The following is a 1,994-nucleotide window of genomic DNA, read 5'->3' as shown; positions in this document are numbered from 1 at the left end:
TGTGTGTGTGTGTGTGTGTGTGTGTGTGTGTGTGTGTGTGTGTGTGTATGCATGTGTGCAGTACCATGTTTTCTTTATCTATTCTTCTGCTGACGAACATCCAGGACGATCCTGTCTCCTGGCTACTGTGATTAGGACAGCTGTGACCATGCACACACAGCTTTCTCTGCAGTAGTAAATAGACTCCAGGAATGTGCAGATGACAACAGTAGCTGGACCAATTAGTGTTTGGAGGAACCCCACATTATTTTCTGTAGTGACTGTACTAGTTTCCACCCCAAGCAGCAGTGAACAAAGTATCCTCTGCCGCACGCTAACCAGCATTTGCAGTTATTTGCTCTCTTAATACCAGTCACCACCCTGAAGGGGTGGGATGGGATCTAGGTGTGATTTTAATTTGCATTTCACTGGAATTTAAACATAGTGGATGTTTTCAGACATTGATTACCTGTCTGTACTTTTTCCTTAAGTCTCATCTTTTTATGCATTTGCCTGACTGACTGACGACTGACTCATTTGGTCTTTTGCTATTTAATATCTTGAACAATTTATATATATACTGGAAAATAATCACCTGTTGGATATGGCTCCTCTTGTTCTGAAAGCCAGCTCCTCACTCTGCTGCTCCATTTGCTATGCATATTTTTAACTTGTGCAATTATTTCGTGAACTATCAGAGCCCTTTATAATGTCCTTGCCTAGATTTTGAGTGTTTTCTCTCTGCAGTTTGAGAATTTCATGCTATTCCTTATAGTCTTGGATCTACTTGACTTGATTTTGTACAGCAGAAGGGGGTGGGTCTAGTTTCTGTTTTCTCCATGTGAGTATCCAGTTTTCTCAGCTATCTATATTTCCATGTATGCTTTCTTACATCTTTGTTAAAGTCGGTTGTCTGTGTCTGCCTAGGTTTGTTTCTGATCCCTTGCTTCTGTTCATCTGGTTTTGTAACAGCATCATGCTCTTCTCCGTGCTGTTACAGCTCTGTGGTACATGTTGAAATCAGGATTGTGACGACTCTATCACTGATCTTTGTGCCCATGAATGTTTCATTATCAGGAGTAGGTTGTGTCTCCAAATGAACTTTAGATTGCTTTTTCTAGTTTGGTAAAGCATAACCTTGGGATTTTGATGTGGATTGTGTTGCATCTGTAGAACACCTTTGGTAATATGGACCAATTTCCCAACATCAATTCTGCCAAACCAGAAGCAACAGGGGTTCTCTTCTCTTCTTGTGTCTTCGGCAATGTCTTTCTTCAGTATCTTTCCCCTTCTTGGTCGGGTTTATTTCTAGGGTATTTCTTTTTTTTTTTTTATTGGATGATTTATTTACATTTCCTATGTTGTCCCCTTACCCCATCCCCCACCACCCCCTCGGAACCCCCAATCCCCTCGCCCCTCCTCCTTCTTCTCTGTGGATGTAACCTCTATCTACACCCCCACACTCCCACCTCCCCACCCTCAAAATTCCCACCCCCTGGGGCATCCAGCCTTCATGAGGTCAAGGTTCTCTTCTTCCACCTATGCCCAGCAGGGCCCTCCACTTTTACATATTCAGCTGAAGCCCTGGATCCCCCCCTAAGTGCTCCCAGGCTGGTGGTTTAGACCCTGGGAGCTGTGGTTGGTTGGTATTGTTGCTCTCCTCATGGTGCCACAAACCCTTTCAGCTCCTTCAGTCTTCACTCTAACTCCTCTATTGAGAACCCCATGATCAGTTCAATGGCTAGTTGTGAGCATCTGCCTCTGAATATGTCTGACTCTTGAAGGCCTCTGAGGAGATATCCATATCAGGCTCTTATCAGCATGCACTTCCTGTCTTCCACATCAGCATCTACCTTTGGTGATTGCACATGGGATAGATACTCAGGTGGGGTGGTCTTGAGACGGCCCCTCCTTCAGTTTCTGTCCCTCACTTTGTCTCCATATTTGCTCCCTTGAGTATTTTGTTGCTCCTTCTAAGAAGGACCGAATCACCCTCACTTTGTCTTCCTTCTTTA

This window comes from Grammomys surdaster, unplaced genomic scaffold (assembly GCF_004785775.1).
Source record: "Grammomys surdaster isolate TR1022 unplaced genomic scaffold, NIH_TR_1.0 126176, whole genome shotgun sequence".
Lineage (NCBI taxonomy): Eukaryota > Metazoa > Chordata > Mammalia > Rodentia > Muridae > Grammomys > Grammomys surdaster.
Note: the sequence above shows the minus strand (reverse complement) of the source record.